The sequence below is a fragment of the Chionomys nivalis genome, chromosome 17 (assembly GCF_950005125.1).
Source record: "Chionomys nivalis chromosome 17, mChiNiv1.1, whole genome shotgun sequence".
NCBI classification, from domain to species: domain Eukaryota; kingdom Metazoa; phylum Chordata; class Mammalia; order Rodentia; family Cricetidae; genus Chionomys; species Chionomys nivalis.
This window is the reverse complement of record NC_080102.1, coordinates 21,883,591-21,902,753: the sequence shown is the minus strand read 5'-3', so window position 1 is coordinate 21,902,753 and position 19,163 is coordinate 21,883,591. Positions and strand designations below refer to the sequence as shown.

The following is a 19,163-nucleotide window of genomic DNA, read 5'->3' as shown; positions in this document are numbered from 1 at the left end:
GCACTTGGGAGGCGGAGAAGGAGACAGGTGGATCTCTGTGAGTTCAAGACCAGCATGATCTACAGAACTAATTCTAGGTCAGACAAGGCTAGACAAAGGAACTACACAAAGGAACCCTATCTCGAAGAGCCAAAACAAAAGAAAAACACAGTCAAAATACAAAGCTATAAACTAGGCAGTGGTGGCGCATGCCTTTAATCCCAGCAATGGGGAGGCAGAGGCAGGCAGATCTCTGTGAGTTTGAGGCCAGCCTGATCTATAGAGTAAGTTCCAGGACAGGCTCCAAAGCTACAGAGAAACCCTATCTCAAAAAAAAAAACTAAAAATAGGGTTCACTGTGGAAGAGGGGGTAGGAAAAAATATAATAGCTGAAGAAAGAAGTTTCCTGTGAGATTGTATCCCCTAGGAATGTCCATTCACTGACAGGACTACCAAAGCATGGGCTGACCAAGGACAATAGACAGGTTAACATGGATGGGAGAAAGCGCAGAGGCCCCAACCCTACATAAAGAAATACAGGCGACTAAAGAATGCTGAGTGGGAGAAGAAAAAGTCTTTTCCATATCTGTTTTCCATAACACACCATCTGGTTATCCAATACCAAGAGGTCGGCCCTGAAAACATGTACAGAAGAGCAACATTATACAGGTCGAACAGGGATCTTTTTTATATTTAGGAATACACACACACACACACACACACACACCATACATATACCCATAAGCATGTAACAACAATTAATAAAAAAAAAAAGAGGCCATGAATTTGAAAGAGAGCAAAGTGTGGTGTACAAGGGATTCTTAGAAAGAGGGACAGGAAGGAAGAAATGATTATAATCAAAAAATTATAAGAAAAATTTAAAAATATTCCCCAAAAGAAAGCAAGAAAACAAGGAAGGGATTTGGGGGAAGAAACAAGGAAAAGAGCACATTTGAAATAAATTCAAGGAGGCTTTGGTGCTCACTCCCAGCTCCACTCTCTCACCCTAGATCTTGACAGCAAACTTGCTATGGATTCTAGACCCTTCCAGCCCACATTCACATCCTTTTCCACGTATCTCTAAGTAGTACTGCGATCCACACTGGGAATCCTCAGTTACCTCCGAGCAGGGCTGTACATGTGCTTCCAATTTCATGGCACGCAGCTAAACTGATCTCTGAAGTGACCTCACACACTCACTAGCTGGGCCCCAGGATCCTGGGCCACACAGGCACAGCAATGCTTGAGTCAGACTTTCTATTTCGGGGACATTTTAAAACATGAAATACATATCTCATGCAAGTATGTACCCCTGGAGGAGGGGTTTGCACAAGATGGGACACCCACGCAGCACTATGCTGCTCCTCCGAGTTGAAACTGCCAAACCGCTAGGTAGGGAACCACATGGATGCTCCCCAGACGCACGGTGCCCGGGTGAAGGCAGCCAATCTGGGCAGACCGCAGCCTGTGCCGCTCCATTAGCATGACATTCTGAAAAGGACAACACGGAAAGGTCATGAGTCCAGTCGTGCTTGTCGGAGTCGAGCCGGAGCAAAGGAGAGTCACAGTGAAGAAATAGGAAGGGGTTTTGAGGATGTCTGCATTTGCCAAAACACAGGGTAGTGTACACACACACACACACATACATGCACACACAAAGGAGAACTCTCCTCTTAACACCCTCCCTTCTATGAATCTGATTTTAGAAGTGAATTGCAGTTGGTTGTGGTGGCGCACGCTGGTAGGATTTGCTGAAGGAGGCAGAGGCAGGAGGATCACGAGTTCGAGGCCAGCCTGGGCTACACATTTTTTGCCGGGCAGTGGTGGCGCACGCCTTTAATCCCAGCACTCGGGAGGCAGAGGCAGGAGGATGTCTGTGAGTTCGAGACCAGCCTGGTCTACAAGAGCTAGTTCCAGGACAGGCTCCAAAACCACAGAGAAACCCTGTCTCGAAAAACCAAAAAAATAAGAAAATAAAAATTAAAAAAAAGAAGTGAATTGCAGAATCTCTTCATATTAATCATCCTTTTGCTTCCTGATTTTGAGACTAGCTTTAAAATCTATTGCTCACTTGGCTGTAGAGACTGTCTGCCTTTCATTATTGACTTTGGGGGTACTATAAATATATGTATACATATACAGCATATATACATACTAGATCCCAGTACTTTGTAATGTATTGCAGACACTTCAAATATCTTTCAAGCCTTTGTTAGATTTTATTCACATTTAGTTATTAACGGGACGAGAGCATGGACCATGGCATTTGTGTAGAGGTCAGAGGACAGCTTGCAGGAATCACTTCTTGCTTTCCCCCTCGTGGCCTCTGGGGTCAAGGATTAAAGTCAGGTCATCAGGATGGCCATCTTCCGAGCCTTTACTAACTTTTTATATTATCATAGTTTGCTATTTTTTATCAGGCTTGTCTCCTGTGTTCTGTCTCTCTGGGAACTGCAAGCTCTGCCCCCCTCCCCACAATTCCTCAAATAACACTTCAGTATCAGTGCCTTTATTTGCCGACAGCCCTCCTGCTTACGTTACATTATTATATGTTCTTTACAACAATGTTACCTTCGTGTCTGTGCTTTCTTGCCTGTCTCCCTCACGTGCAATAAGTCCCTTCAGTATCAGTAGCACACCGTCGTTGGGGACTCCTGAACACCCAAGGCGGAGCCCAGCACTCAGCCAGCATACAACAGGTGTCCATAAACATCCGTTGCCGAAGGGAGGTGAAGAAAATCCCCATGGACTAGGTGAATGATGGAGCAGGTCTGCAGTGTCTGCAACTGGGGGGATGAGGCAGGAAGATTGGGAGTGTATGGCTCCTCCAGAATTCATAATGAGTTTGAGGCTAGCCTAGGATTCGTAAGAAAATCTTATCTGAAAGAGAGATTTGTCGATTCATGGGCTAGAGATAAACATGTTTCTAGTACATAACTCACAAAACATGTTTAAGACAAGTTAGTGGACCACCGATAGGAGCAATATGTCTCTAGAACACAGCAAAGTTACCTAAAATTCTAAACATACTTAAGATGTTCGAATACAAAAACCCTAGTCACGTGATTGGTCAAAGACAGAAAAAAAAATCAATCTGCCTAATGGTGTTTATAAAGCTCAGTATCCAAGCAAAAGGAATCAAATCAAAGAAAAGATTAAGCAATTCAGCAGTCACTAAACAGAGATATTATTCAGCCGATAATGTCAAATGAACAGTACAAAAATAATATTCAGCCATGCATATGGCAGAGCAGAAGTCAGCAGCTAAGCACGCATGGGGTAACTGCAGCTATCTAAGAAAGAAGCAACAGCCAAAAGACAAAACCGTGATAATATTGATCGTACTCAACTGAAGAAATCTTCAGTTTTACTTCTTTTGTGAGTGTGTGTGTGTGTGTGTGTGTGTGTGTATCTGTCTCTGTGCGTGCATGTGCGTGTGAGTGCTGGTAATCAAATCCACACAGGGCCTTGCCCATGACAAACAAGTGCTCTCCTGCTGAGCCAAACTCCTAACTCCAGAAATGATTTTTTAAAATAGAGTTTTCCTCTTTCCCCCCTGCCCTCCATGGGTGGGGGTAGGGGTGGGTGTTTCCTGGGACTCGAACTTGGGGTCTTAGGAATGTTAGGAGAATGTTCTTCCACTGAGCGATCCCAGCCCTCCTTCAGGGTCTTACAGGTCAATTCATATTTCTTTGAGGAAGAGAATTTTAATTCCAAAAATCACAGCTATGTCCACCAAGAGTCCGGAATCCCCAAGTCAGGTGCTTGTTCCTGAAGCCCACCTTCCACATGTCCCCAAGCACCTTTCTGAACGTGAACCTGGGAAACTGTCCCTTGCCGAGACACTGTTTTTTAAAGATCCCGTTTCGATGGCCTCACCGCAATCGGCCTGACCACTGCTGACCTAGATCTGCTCCACTTTCTTACCTCTCTCCAGACATCTCACTTCCTATCTCCATTTAGTACATCATGACCCAGGGTCCTGGCTGCTTAGCGGTCAGACCACTGCTTCCTGCCGGAAAGGATCCAGCTAAGACTCAAGACATCCCATCCCTTCCTGCCCCAGGCCAGGCTTCTCTGTTCAGCAGATCCATGATGATGATCTCATTCGCCTGCCTGCCTTCTCCCCTCGACCGCATCGGCAGTTACCCTTGCCCTCCTTCTCTTCCCTGGATGATTTATTTTATTGTGCTTCGTATATTTGGAGTATCCCAGACTGGTCAAAATCTGGTATGTAGCTGAGTATGACAGTGAGCAGGACAGTAGATTCTCCAGCTTCTGCTTTCTGGTGTTCAGACCTAGTCTGGTCAATGAACTCTTATTCAATGAACTACTTGAGCGTGACAGTAGATCTTCCTGCCTCTACTTCCTGGGTTCTGGGATTAGAGGTGTGCTTGGCTCTGTATACAGTGTTAGGAATCAAGCCCAGGACCTCCTGCCTGCCTAATAAACAATCTATAATGGAGCTACATCAAGCCTCCTGAAAGCATCTTGAAGTAAGGTAAGGCTTTTTCCTTTTGCAGAATCCCATGCCTGCCATTCATACCGTTCATTGAATGCTTCCCAGACCGCAGACCTGTCTCATGGAAATACCACCCAAGCCAAGTATAATTTCAGTCTTCGCAGTAGCCACAAAAAGTAAGTTAAGAAAACAGATTAAGTGAACTTTACTAACATATTACATTTAACCCAAGATATCTAAATTTGCTACCTATCGGTATCCAATCAACATTTCCAACTGTACTGGTCAGATTTTACATCCGTTTTGGTTGTGCTTTCAAAAACCTTCTATGTATTTAACAGAGAGCACATCTCAAACTCACGTCAAATATTCAGGACACATAAGGCTCCCGGACTGGACGGTGGAATTTTACACATGCTGAGGTCTTCCCCAGCAGCCATTCCTGCAGCCTCGTCAGCAGTTCACAGCCTAGAGAAGTGTTCACAATGCTTGTCTACTGGCTCCGCACACTCCACTTCCAACCTCGACTTCCTTTCTTCCGCCAAAGCCAGCGCACTTATTTAAAAAGCTAAATTGGACAAAATCGCTTTGCTGCCTAGGAGCATTTTTCAGTGAATCCCTCTTTCACCGGGTAAAAAGTAAGAGCATTCAGTTAGGAGCCCTGGTACATGTGTGTAATCCCAGTGCTTGGTACGTTGAGGCAGGAGGCTTCCTACAAGGTCGGAGCCACCTTGGGTAACACAGTGATCTATAGCCTCAACTATACACAGAGACCTGGTCTCAGGAAAAAAAAAAAAAAGAGGATTAGTATGGTGGTTTGAATAGAAATGGCCCCCATAGACTCATGTTTGAGGGCTTAGCTCATAGGGAGTGGCACTAGCTATGCCCAGTGTGGCTCAGTCTCCTGCTGCCTGAGGATCTAGAGGCAGAACTCTCAACTCCTTCTCCCGCACCACGTCTACTTGCGTGCCACCATGTTTCTCGCCATGACAATAATTGGCTAAACCTCTGAAGCTGTGAGCCAGCCCCAATGAAAAGCTTTCCTTTTTAAAAGATGCCGTGACCATGGTGTCTCTTCACAGCTATAAAACCCCAACTAAGACAATTACAGAGAGAGTTCAACCAATAAGGCGCTTGCCTTGCAATCATAATAACGAGCTAAATCCTCAGAACCCATATTAAAAAGACATGTTTGCAGCCTAGCCCATTCAATGAACTCCAGGCCAATGAGAGATCCTGCCTTAAAACCCACCAACAGACAAAAAAGGTGAATTCCAGCTGAGGAGTGTCCCCTAGCCTGCACACATACTGTGCACACACTTGCGCAGAAACACACTTCTATTCAGCCACCCCAACGTACACAAACAATGAGACCTTTTTACAGAGTTTCCGAAAAGCGCTGTAGCGCGCAGCTCTGGTTTCTGTTTCTGTTACTGTCACCTGGCTCTCCTTGGGCCCTTCTTTTTCTTCTTGCTGTACCCAGGTCTCACTTTCCATCCTGGCCTTGGCCTGTCTGACTTCTCTCCCTAGGGCCTAAAGCACACAGACCCCCACTAGCACACTAGCTCCCCAGCCTGCAGGACAGCTCAGCAGCATCAGCTTCTCCGTGGAACCGCTCTATCCAGACAGCATCCTTCCGCAGCCCACCCCGATAGTCCTCCAGATGCTAACGTTCCTCTGCTAGGCTCCGTGGAATTGTGCCCCTCACAAACACCGCAAGTGTCACTGTCATGTGCAAAATTCCACCTGCCTCATCTTGCTGTAACATTTGGCTAGCGCGGGAAACACGCTGGAATAGAACAGGCCTGCAGTGAACATATCCCAAGTGCCTGAGAATGAGTGGGTGTGAGTCTTTGGCCTCAAAAGGTTTAACCATTTACTGGGAAAAGACAGACACGTATGCAGTCCACCAGAAAAAAAAAAAAATGGGCAATCGTTATGAAGGGAAGGAAAACTCAGAGGAACTGGGAGAAAGGAAGACTGACATTTTACAAGGCAGCCTCCAAAGGGGCAGGATAATGATGGTAAACACAGCAGGTCGTGCTTAGGTGGTGCCCTCTGTGTGCCAGTCCTGGGAGGACACACGCTGAGCACCCGCCGGCCATTAGTAGAGGGTACTAGGCCGACGTGGCACTGACGTCATGCCTTCCCCCTCCCTCGTTCCCTCCCTCCCCCATGTTCTCTTGTGTGACCTTTATGAAAACGGAAGCCATAGGCTGGGACGTACTTTTGTCTTATTTACACTTGCTGGTTCTCCAGCAGCTTGACTAGTGCCTGGCACCCAGCAAGTGCTCAGTAAATGAATGAGTCACTCCAGCCATGCTCGAAAGAGCAGCAAACAGCAGGGTTGAATCACCAGGCAAACAGCCCTGAAGAATAATAAACAATAGCAATGGCTTTTACTCAAGGGCTTACATCTGCGCTGAGTGCTGGGCACCATTCCTCGTGGGCATAACCACCCTGTGCCGCGTTCGAATTAACGGTGGCACAGCGAGCTTTCTTCGGCTGTGCGCAAGGCAATCGAGCCTCTGAGCATGCACCCTCCAATCTCTGAACTAGCGCTTGTGCAGCTGGCTTCTTCTCCTATCTTATTTCAGCCAGAACGTGTTTCCAATGCCGATGGGTGAAGCCACTGGCATCTCATGATCTGGACTCAGACCCAGAATGGTCCGGTTGAACATTCAAACACACTCAGAGAGCCATGACGTCATAGAGTTCCATTCCCGTGAGAGTAATATCATTTGCTAGCTTTGATTGGAGAAGGGGCTGACCCCAGGTCCTCTGCCCTTTAAGGCCTCTTTCTGATTATCATTTCTGCCTCCAAGCAGCTCAGCGCTTCGTCACCCCATTTTACAAACACAGAAACCAAGGCGACATACTTGCCCTACTCTCTACTCCTTTATATAGCCCAGGCTGCCTCTTGCAGCTCTGTCTGGTTTTCTCCTTTTTGAAGTGCCCTTTCCTTGGAAAAAAGGCTTCCCTTGGCACCCTGTCAAATCATTTCACACCTAAAAGGCAGTATCAGTAGAGGCAGCAGGTGCCGTTTTCCTTGACAACAAAGCAAGCAGTTCTTAAGTGCAACCTGACTCCCGAAAGGCCCAGGGCTGTGTAAGCTCCAGACAGCCTACTCACGAGAAGTTTAAGGTCAGTGATGGAAGAGAGGCAGGCAAACGAAACAGCTTCCCCATCAATCAAACAGGAGGTGGTCAATCGCCGGTGCTACAGCTCTCTTGCCTGGTATATTCAGAGCCCTGGCTTCACATAAACAAACTGGCACTGGAGAGACAACTTGGTCGTTAAGAGCACAGGCTGTTCTTCCAGAGGACCCGGGTTCAATTCCCGGCAACCCTATAGCAACTAACAATTGTCTGTAACTCTTCAAGCACCTGGTACATATGTCGCACATACACACACATGAGGACAAAACACTCATACACATAAAAATAATAAATCATTAAAAAAAAAAGAACAGCCTATAAGCAACAAACCAAAGTAACAGAATTCTAACATGGAAAAAGAATGAGTTGAATATGGTGACAAACATTGGTTATTCCAGCACTCTGGAAAGAGGAAGAAGGATGGGAAATATAGGAAACCCTGGTTCAAAAACCAAAACCAAAACAAAACAAAACAAAAGGCTGGGTGGCCCAGGCCCTGAATCCAGCACTTGGGAGAAAGAGACAGGTAGATTTTTGCTAGTTTGAAGCCAATCGATTATACATAGAGACCAAGGACAGCCAGGGCTACAGAGAGACACTGTCTAACAAAGTAAAATAAAATAAAACAGAAAAGTAAAAGACTTAATAAGGCCATAGGCTAAGAGTGTAGCTTGGGTAGGGGAGAGCGTTTGGCTAGCACGCCTGATTCTCTGGACTGGATTCCCCAGAACAGTAGGGAAAGAAAAAAAGAAAAGGATGGAAAGAGGGGAGGAAGGAGGGAGAGCGGACTAGAAGGAAGGGACGCATGGGCTCCAAGACCACACCAACAAGCCAGTGTTTTTTCTCTTAAAGATGGGTGCAGGGAAGGCCATCACCATCTTTGTCCTGCTGAAGCTCCTTCCCTGAACACCCCTAACGGAGAGGCTGGTGCTCAGAGCGAGAGCACCTAGAAGAGAGAAGCATTAGTGATATCAAGAGACGCATTAGGGATATCAAGGGAGCTCCAGCTTCCTCCTGCTGTAAAGTCAACAGTAATTCGATTCAGGACACAGTGCTAGAATGATTCTGGTCACAAAGCCAAGCAGGATGCCTGGATAGAGCCGTTTGCTAATGATCATAGACTCCGCCTGCCCCTTCCCACCTCTCACCATCCAAGGGGAGAGGCCCCAATGGACCCCTTCCAAGAGAACTCTTCTGGCATTGAACCCTTTGTCTTATCTCAGCCTGCTATGCGTGGCAGCAAAGACAGGCAGCTCAACAAAGGTATCTCCTCAAAAGCACTGCTTCTACAGGTACCTGAGCCGGGTGTGCAGGCAGGGCACACTCAAGGCCAAGGGCCAGCTTTTAGATTACTCTTCAGGTCACTATTTTCTGACTTCTGAAAGGAGCCAAATGGCCCTGATCTAAATCCCATTTGCTTTGCTATCGCCTAGCTGCAAGGCCTGGCTGGGGTGACACCGTTAGCCCCCAGCTGTGTTCCTATTCTAAAAACTGATGATGGTAATAATCCTATTTAATATGATTGCATTTAAAACCAGCCTGAATATGTTGAGATACACATTGGTGTGATTCCAGTACATAGGAGGCCGAGGCAGACAAGATACTAGTTCAAGGCCAGCCTAGGCTAACACAAACACAACCTTACCCATAAAAAGAACTCCACGAGGGCTGGACATTCTCGTCAGTACTTTGCAAAGTTGTGGACAACACAAACTCAAAGAATAAGCTCAGCATACTAAAGAAAATGAAAGTAGCTGCCATGCTATTGTCCTTGTTCTTATTAGTTACTATGACTACATATTGTTCCTGAGATCACTTGGTGTCAGAAACGCAAATCAGACATCCAGGCCACTACCAAAGAACTCATGTGCTCTCCAGCCATACAGCCCCAAATCCCACCTACGACCTGATTTCCAAAGTTGTTCCACATGGCTAGGAATGGCTACTACCCTGCTAGCAGAACAAAGAACTCTGTAGCAGCCTTCTACATGACATGGAACTTCGGATACTTTCTAGAAAGATGCCAGCATGATTTGTCACCAGGACTTCACAGACACTGATCTGTTTTTAATTTTGTTTTAATTTTCTGATACTTAATTTTCTGGACAAGTTTCACACTGGAATTCAAGCAGGCCTATAGCCAAAGCTGGCTTTGAACTCATGGTAATCCTCCTGCTTCAGTTTCTCATATGCTAGGATTATAGGCACGAGTCACCACACCTGGTTTCAAAGGCTAGTCTTTTAAATTTTTTTTGTTGTTGTTGTTGTTTTGTTTTTCGAGACAGGGTTTCTCTGTGGTTTTGGAGCCTGTCCTGGAACTAGCTCTTGTAGACCAGGCTGGTCTCGAACTCACAGAGATCCGCCTGCCTCTGCCTCCCAAGTGCTGGGATTAAAGGCGTGCGCCACCACCGCCCGAGTCTTTTAAAAATTTATGTGTGTGTATGTATGTAGAGAGACCAAATGACTTAGAGAATATGCCTGGAAAGGTCAAAAGATAAGGCCAGGAAGTCTGTTCTCTTCTTCCACTATGGGTTTCAGTAGGTCATCCGACTTGCCAGGAAAGCACTTGTACCCATAGAGCTAGTTCCACTGCCTGGCTACTCTTATTTCAGATTGTTCTGCTCCCGTTTGTGAGTCAATATGCCAACACAGATGTGAGACATACCACGGAAGATAAATCCCAGTCTCTTTGTGACCTCCCAAACTGACATTAGGAAGGAAGATGGGGCAGGGGTTGGGGGCTCAGCAGGGTGGAGAATGTTATATCTTCACTTAACTAGAGAAGGAAAAGGCCATATGGTATTAAAACACATCCAAGTATAGCCATTTGCTGGCTTTCAGTTAGCAGTCTAAGGAACAGGGACCACACTGCCCATGTGAATGGGGCAAACCTCACAAAGCCTTACCCCTAGATGGGGAGTTAACGGCTGCTGAGGGAGGAAGAATCAGTTTTCTCCATGGATGAGTCCCTACTAGGTTACCCAATCCCAAGAAGTCAGCTCTAAACACATGTGCACACAAGCAATATTATATGAACTCTGCAGGCTATATTTATATGTGTGTGTACAATATTTAAAAATCTATGCATTTAAGAGGGAGCTAGGAATACACACACACACACACACACACACACACACACACACACACATATATATATATATATATATATATATAGAGAGAGAGAGAGAGAGAGAGAGAGAGAGAGAGAAAGAGAGAGGGGGGGGGAGCATGTACAAGTCCTCAATGTCCCCAGAAAAAGCCTGGCCTGTCCCTGATATGAGCAAATTCAGGGCTACTCACATGGAAGGGAAGGTAATTGTGTTCCAAGAGAGTCAACAGCTGAAATACCTAAGGACAGCACCTAGATCAGGCAGACTACAGGTCCCAGGCATGGCAAGCATAGGCCTCAGAAACCAGGCAGGCTGCCTGCCAGCCGTCCACATTAGAAGAAGACAAGACCGGAATCCGTGGAGGTGCTCAGAATTCTGCAGACTTTCAGAGGACCAGTCCCACAAATCCCCAGAAACGTCAGAAACAAGAGAGGACCCTTCCAGCTCTGAAAGCTGCTGCCACAGGAGCGGAGCAAGATGAGTCAGTGGAGTGGTGGTTGTTAAAAAGAGAAGAAAATAAACCAAAGAAAGAATGAAATCGATTGCTTTTTTTCTACTTTTCAAGAGCAACTGGTTTATGCAAAATTCTGCACTCAAGGCAGGGACAGCAGGAGAATGCAGCCACCCTGAAGCAGGCAGAACAAGGCAGTCCTGTTACCCGTTATTCCCAGACAGTTGGGGGAGGAGGGTGGTCCCCAGCATGATAGACCACAATGCTTTAACCCAGTCCGGACGTGTCACCAAATCCACCATGAACCCAGTGGAGCCTGGAAGGCACAAGCAACATCCTCACCTCCAAGATGTAACCAGCACATTTCCAACCTTGGAGAGCAGGCCACGAGGTTTTCCCCAGTCATGGATTCCATTTGTCCTTCTGCTTTCACGACAGTTTGGCTCCTGATAAATCTTGGAGGAAATCCCACTCGGAGTTCTGAGTTCCAAGGATGGAACACAAACCCGTTCCCACTGACTGGCTAGAGCTTTAGAAGGACTAGCTATGACCACAGGACCGTGGCAAGTGAACAAGCCCCAACTTGTCACTGCCCATATGCAAAACAGGCGTGCAACATCCTACCACATGCAGGGCCACACACAGAAGACTGGATCCTTGGCCCTTCCCAACACACACACAGACACACACAGACACACACTCTGCCATGGCTTTCTCTAGGCCAATTGACAACAGCCCCTCAAAAACACAAGAGTAGAAAGAAAACAGAAACCTCACTCTCTTGTCCCTACACCCTCTTAAGTGATTTTTCTCTCCTTAATCTTCTAGAATATCCTGAAGTCAAGAGCTTAAAAGAATAGACTAAGGCAGGCTTGAAACCTAGAAGGAAAATCCATGATATGTCCACACATGGGCACATGTAGCTTCATGGCTGCGCTTCCTGGAAGTCTGCGCCGCTCTCCCACACCACACTGTGGGTGCAGAGCATAAAATAGTAGCCAAGGAAGGGCCCATCTAGTTAAATCAACTGCCCATCCAGAGAGAATTAGCATGCTGAGGGTGTAGGGGCCTTGAACAGACACAGGAATGCAGTACAAACACAGGGAAAGTTTCCCGACGCAGTTTGGGAGTTTTAGATCACCTTCTTTCTGCCCTGAGGGGCTGTCTCGGAGGAGGGCTGGCCAAGGATGGAGGGAGCATCACTCAGACTTCCAGTTTCGCAAATGAGGCCTCCAAACCACATCAGCGGCCCCAAATCTGCGCTGATTGCAGGGGGCGTCTCTTTTTAGCCACGAGGAAATGGGCTTTTGATCAAGTGCATAAATCCAGAACTATCTCTATGCAAGGGCCATTCTCTGTAACCTCCCCCGCACCCACACCCCTCACCCCAACCCAAACTCTCTGGCGGTCTCGAGTCTAGTGATGAGGAAAAGTGAATCCAAAAGCCCTTTTCCTCTATCCAGACTGTACATCCCTAGGCTCCAGAGTTTCCTGAGGATAAACTTAGAACTTACGGGAGGGTGGATTCAGCCATGACTCCCAGGTCACCCGGACTGCCAACATCCTTTCCGCGTGGATATTCACTCGAGGGGCTTTGGGGGTACTGGGTCGGATCCTGGTTCGCAGCTCCTCTTCATCCCGGCCTTGCCGAGCCCGCTCGACCAGCGGGTCCATGTGCTCGGCGGCTGCACGCGCTCTGCCCGGTGGAGCGCGGGGCTGGCGGGTGGCCCGTGACGTCACGGCGGCTCGCTCCCGACCGCGGGGGAGGGGGAGAAGCGCGCGCCACCGCCACCGGGCGAGCCGCGTGTGTCCTGGGTCTCCTGGTGCCTGAAGGTTCCCGGCCTGAGAGGTCCTGCTCACCCCTCTGCTTGCTATCCCAGAAAACGAAGGCACCACGCCTGAAAGGAGGACCCAACCGAGGCGGCATGCCACCAAGGCTGCCTAGTGCCCAGATGGCTCTAATAGAGAACACACTCTGTCCGCCCTGGGCTGGGGGTTCTGGGGATTCTGGCCACACTCATACTCTGGTCTCACGCAGCGAGCGGGTACGTTCAGGCGATGTCAGGTGGCTTCCCTCCCACTGTTCCTCTCTAGAGCAGACACCCCATCCCCCTTCACCTTGACCGCTAGCAGTCTTCCTACTTTTCAGATAGAAAAGGAAATTCCTGTTAATTAAAAGGACCAAGTTGCTTGGAAATGAAGTCACCAGTTCCAATAGAAGACCCCTGAATCTGTTCTATCCCATAACCTGCGAGCAACCCTGGGTACCACCATCTGCAGGTCTGTCGAGAAGGACGCACTCACGCACTAAGCGAACCTGAGCTGAGAGAGGACAGACCACCACCTGTTTGTGCAGCATCCTCCACTCTTCGCCCACACAGGGCATTAAACTAACCTCTGGGATGTCCAAACGCCTCTCCAAAGAAAGAAGGCTGGTTTTCTTTTTATTAAATCTGGGACTGAACGGGTGCACGATACTACTACCATTCATCCCAGAGTGGTACCCTGCTACAACCAGAGAGGGGAATGACACATGAGATAGATGCAGGACCATAGACGGAAACCTGAGTCCGGTGAAAAGCGGTACGCATGACTAGATGATACCATTAGCTGTGGAAAGGAATAAGGGCCCACTCTTCATCAAGTACAGAACATTTCACATTACTCCAACCTCTTAGAGAGACTTTGTCTCCTCTGCTCCTCTAAGTTGCCTTCAATCTCCTCTCTTTTCGTGGCTTCTTAGCCACACGAACATTTGTCCGTTGAAAAGAAAATTCATCGTTCTCGCGTGCGCCAGCGCGATATGCGCGAATAATCGCGCTGGGATGGCTTCATTTCCATTCTGTGCGCAGCTAAACAGATCCCTGGGTTAAGGTTATCCACTACCTCTTCGGCTAGAGAACGAAGATGGTCCTGAAGTTCAGTGTCTACACAGGGTGCTGTAGGCACTTTTAGTGCTTCCAGCATTTACCAAGCCACCTGCTGCGACGTTGGGAAGCTGTAACCACAGGCTCTGAGGCCCAGTTTTCAAGGGCGATGTCAGTACCAAATCCTGCAGATGCTGTCTGGACCTTCGGTTAGTCCTGTATACTAGAGCCCCTCAGGACTGAAGAACTTCACCCAGGCGGATTCACCTTTGACCTTGAACCCATTTGTTCTTCTCTACACTGAATTCTGCTGTGCTAATCTTAGACTCCTATTTTTTTCTTTTATAAAGTTCCTTTTATGGAAAGCTTAAATTTTTTTTCTAGTAAAATTTTACAGAAGAAAGTATTTTTAATAGCACTATTATCCAGAACAAATATTGTAATGTATCTGCTTCTAATTTTGTTCTAAAGCCACTTTCAGGACAGAGATGGAGCCATACCATGCTCAAACCCTGAGTTTGATCCCAAGCACCACGTAAACCCAGGTGAGGTGGCACTTGCCTGAAGACCCTGTGGAGACAGGAGGATCAGGAGTTCAAGGTTGTCTTTACCTGATTTGGAGGCCAGCCTTGTATACATCAGATCCTGTCTCTAAAACAAACGAATGAATGAATGAATGAATAAAAATTTTAAAGGAAATTTTCTTCTTACAATAGTGATGCTATATATATACTAAAATATTTAAATTACACAAAAATACAGAAAAAGTAAACTATCAGCTAGGGGTAGCTTTCAGAACACTTAACAAATTCTAGAAATTAGTTCAGGCACAGACAGATGATGTAGACGTATGAACTGATGCATGGATGAGGCAGATAAGGCAAAATTATCTTTATCTTTCTCTTTCATGTCATTATCTTAAACTATTTTTAAATGCAATGTTTATATTATTCGACTTTTTTTGTTTTTTTTGTTTTTTTTTTTTTGGTTTTTTGAGACAGGGTTTTTGTGTTGCTTTGGAGCTTGTCCTGGAACTAGCTCTTGTAGACCAGGCTGGCCTTGAATTTGCAGAGATCCGCCTGACTCTGCCTCCCAAGTGCTGGGATTAAAGGCGTGCGCCACCACCGCCTGGCTCGACTTTAATTTTTAAACACACATTTGTGTGTGTGTGTGTGTGTGCAGATGCGTGCAGATGTTCTGGTCTGGAGGTTAGAGAACAACTTTCTGGGTGGAGGGGATGTTCTCTCGCCCCTTCATGTGGGTAGGTCGCTGGTTTCGGACTAAGGAAGAATTGCCTTTCACGTTCTGAATCAGCTCATCGATTTTTTTCTTTCTTTTTTAAAAAAAATAGAATCACCATTTATTTGTTTATTTGGTTTTGAGACAGGGTTTCTCCGTGTAGACCAGGTGGACCTCCCACTCATAGGAGACCCTCCCGAGTGCTAGGATTAAAGGTGTGCACCACCATAGAAATACATTTAGTTACAAAGTGAAGGTTTTAAAACTGGGTGTGGTGGCGCCCACCTTTAATCAGGTAGATCTCTGAGTTTAAGGCCAGTCTGATCTACAGAGTGAGTTCCAGGAGAGGGCTACCCAGAGAAACTCTGTCTTGAAGAAAATAAACAAAAAATGAAGAAGAAGAAAAAGTTTTGATTATATTTATATATTTACTTATGTACACAGGCCACAGAACATATGTGAAGGCTAAAGGGCAGCTTGTAGGAGTTGGAGCTCTCAGTCCAGCATGTGGGTCCCTGTGACTGAACTCGAGTCATTAGACTTGGTAGCGCGTACTTGACCCACTGAACCACCTCAGCTATTCTTTCCTTTCTTCCTTCCTCTCTCCCTCCCTCCCTTCCTTCCTTAGTGTTTATTAGTGTTTAAACTCAGGACTTCATGCAAGCTGGACAGGGGCTCTATCAGTTAAAATTTTTTAGAAGGTAAGTAGACTAATGGTGAAGCCAAAGGAATGGCTACATCTTAAATATCTCTTTATGACATGAAGATTAATTTCTTAAATAATCTTCAAGGGGTTCAAAAATATGAAGAAGGGCACACTGGAGCCCCCTTTCCAATGGAGTGAACAGGCAGTCTTCCCCATGGCATTAGCTCCTTTCCGCTTCACTCCTAAGCTGCTTGTGAGCTGTAATGCTGTCTCCAAGTTGCCCCCTCTCCATTCCATACTATAACTTCTATGGCTGTAATGATTGGGCCTACAGTGAAAGATATCCATGCTCAGGACCAGTTCTTCCTTTCTCTACATTCGCTTCTCTGTGAAAAACCTACGCTCCACCATCAGACAAGACTGAGCTCCTCCTCTCTTATGAGACAGCAAATCCAGGTCAATAGATAGAGGGGGATGGAGCCAGAAAGGACTAGACTCCAGTTAATCTGATTCGTGAGGAGAAGCCAAGAGAAGAGCAGGGGAAAGGCCTGGCGGTGCGCATAAGAACAAGGTGATCCGGCATTCAGTCAAGGCTCATTGAACAAGACAGGCCAACAGTTGCAGGCAATTTTCTGCTAGGCCGAGAACCATGCTTCGTGAGCTGCCCACCAGTCTCCAGCACCAGCTCCATAAACATGGGTGGCTCCATGAGCCGGTGAATGACTCGTGAGAGAGCAGAAAGAAACGGCTTGGGTCCAGATGTGGAAGCACCGAGGGAGGCCTGCGCTTGGCAAAAGCTGAAAAGGGGAGGAGCCTGTGCTGAAACTTGGAAAATGAAATTGAATTTGTCTGTTTGCCAGAGAGGCATTTGAGCAAAGAGAACAGCCTGTCAAGAATCGTAAACTAGAGTACAGAGTCCCTAGGAAAGGTCAGAGGAGAGAAGGTTAAGCCGGATCCAAGAGGCCTTTTATTCCATGCTCAGTGTTTCACCTTTGCCTTGTAGCTCTTGTGAGCAGTCCTGGGACGGGAGGTATCCTGCCCATTAGAGACATTGCCCAGCTTGTCCTGCAAGGAATGAATGAATTTCAATACAGTCTGATCAGAAGAGTCCAGCCAGGAGGTTGCGGTAGATGGCTGGACTAGAAAGGGCACCTTGGGGATACAGAGAAGGACTGGACCTGGAGAACAAAACTATCAGATAAACAAGGATAAGGAAGTGAAGGGAGGAGCAGGGATTAGAGCCAGGTTCTGCATCTCAGCAAGCGGGGGTTGGTGGGACTGGACACTGGTCATTTAGACATGAAACAAGAGAAGAAAATGCAGCTATGAGTAGACAGTGGGAGTCCTTGCCTGTGAGCTATTAATAGTTGACAGTATATCATCAGGTAGCTAGTCTCAGTGTCCCTGGTGCATGGGAGGAGTCTCAGGAGAAAATATAATCTTTCTAGTTTGGACAATCTCATTATCTAGCACAGGTTAGCCTAGAACTCCCCTTTCCAGGTACTAACGAGATGCAACCCTGCTAAGCTTCCAGCATCAGACGAGGTTGGTGTGTTCGGGGTTGTGTGACCAATAAACTGTCATTGAACTCTTCATGCTCCTGCCTCAGCCTCCACAATGCTGGGATTATAGTCATGCAACACCATTTCAAGCAAGATACTCATTCACTAGTAGTTTACACGTTGAGCAGTAGTTAGCACACCCAGCTCAGAAGAGTGAAGTGAAAGGGGGGAAAATTCGTTTTTTGGTTTTTAGAGACAGGGTTTCTCTATCGCTTTGGAGCCTGTCCTCCGAGTGCTGGGATTAAAGGCCTAGGCCGCCCAGCAAGACGCTATCTCAAAACAATAAAATAAATAAATAGAAAATACTCAGCAAAGTTCTGGGGTTTAGTTTTCTATCTTCTATTTGCTCTAGAACGTCTCAGGAATGGTTATGGCACAGCTTTCCGACCAATGTCTGGTGACTAGGTCCCTTAGAGTCATCCCCTTGCCCTTCTTATACTCACAGTCACGGCTCTGGAACAAAAGCCTTGCCTCCCTTCTGGATTCTGCAGCAGACCTCCAAATTCAATCCTCTTCTCACTAACAGCTTCTAAATAGTTGATATCTGTGGAGGAGGTGCTATTGACTCTGTGGTCTACACAAAACACATGCTTCTTTTCACCTAGAATGTCCAAATTAAGGCCAAACTCTACTCTCTGTGGTGGTTGTTCCCCACCCTCCCCTCTTCCCTGAACACGCAACTTCTTAGGCCATCTTCTCCTTGAATGACCCGTAGTCATGTTTGCCCCAGTGCTGCTTGGCAACCTACTGCTCTTTTCTGACTAAGCCTCCACTTCCTCTTTGGTTCTTTGGTTCCTGAAGGGCCCTCGGGCTGAGACTCATTCAGTTTTCAGTCTTCACATCAAAGAGGCCTGCTGCAGCTCCCAGAAATCACTGGTCTTGGCGAAGGTCAAACACCTAGAGAGTCTTATCACTGTGTCTTGCTACCCCTGTGCTCGGTAACACAACTGCCTACTGATGAAGCAAGCCAGGCCAGTCAGAGAACCAACTCTCCAAAATGACTCTTACAGGGAGCACTTGCCATTCTAGCCTCCAATTCGGAGGGACACAAAGTCCCGGGCGCATGTCAGGCAGAATCATTATACCCTGTTGCTACCGTATGGCTCCGGATGAATTGCACCAATGCTCACTTTTTTTTCTTCATTTATTGATTTAGCTGTAGTCAGGTACACGTAATATCAAATTTATTATGTGGTGTATGTTACATGTCGTGTGAGCTCCGTACACAAAGCCTTTTTACAGGAATTCATCACGATCCATTTCCAAAACTCTTCATTTTATCAAACTGAAACCAGGGACTACCGATCTGGTTCAATCAGCAGAGTACCTGCCACACAAGCCTGGAAACCTGAGTTTAGAGTCCCAGCACCTACATAAAAGTTAGAGATGGTAGTACCTGCCTGTCTGTCAGCCTCAGTGTGGGGCAGGGTGCAGAGACAGAAGGACCCCTGGAGCTCACTTACCAACCAGCCTCATCAAATTAGTGAGCTCCTCCTGATTCGATGCTTTTAAATGCGTACCTAGAAGTGGAACTGCTCAATCATAGGAAAGTTCTATTTTTAATTTTAAAAATTTTTTAGTTTTAATTTTGTAGGCACACCCCTGTTATTTTTCATAAAAGGCTGTCCTAATTACCATTCCCAGCAGCATGAGAAAGCCTCTCTTCACAATTTTTTTTTCTGTGTAGAC

At 46.7% G+C, this 19,163-nt stretch overlaps 1 long non-coding RNA gene across 1 annotated transcript in view; it reads right to left on the bottom strand.

Annotated features, from left to right (window-relative positions):
- Window positions 1-12,827, bottom strand: part of LOC130889074 (uncharacterized) — a 203,021-nt gene extending 190,194 nt beyond the window's left edge. The window contains exon 1 of the long non-coding RNA XR_009058487.1: window positions 12,675-12,827. This is a non-coding gene — a long non-coding RNA (uncharacterized LOC130889074). The remainder of the gene's footprint in view (window positions 1-12,674) is intronic.
- Window positions 12,828-19,163: the final 6,336 nt, after the last annotated feature.